The sequence below is a fragment of the Sinocyclocheilus rhinocerous genome, unplaced genomic scaffold (assembly GCF_001515625.1).
Source record: "Sinocyclocheilus rhinocerous isolate Xijiao unplaced genomic scaffold, SAMN03320098_v1.1 scaffold1161, whole genome shotgun sequence".
In the NCBI taxonomy this organism is placed as follows: domain Eukaryota; kingdom Metazoa; phylum Chordata; class Actinopteri; order Cypriniformes; family Cyprinidae; genus Sinocyclocheilus; species Sinocyclocheilus rhinocerous.
The window spans coordinates 2,769-3,051 of NW_015636526.1; positions in this window are offsets into that span (position 1 = coordinate 2,769).

The window sequence follows — 283 nt, forward strand, 5'->3', positions numbered from 1 at the left end:
GAGGTAAGTGTGCTTTACTCTTATATAGCGGTGAGTCTTTCATCAGCAATATCTTGCGCATCTAGTTTTAAGAAAGTGCAATTTGAACCATCTAAGTAGTTAAAAACGTAGGACGAAGCATCCACCACACATTCCATAGATAGATTCAAGTTATGTGCACAAATAAATGCCTAACAGTGTGTGTGTGTTTGTTTTTGTTGAATTTCTGTCTCTGATTAATTAATTTACCCATTAAACTGTGCAATTTAATACCAGTACGAATATCAATATGATGTAATAGAAG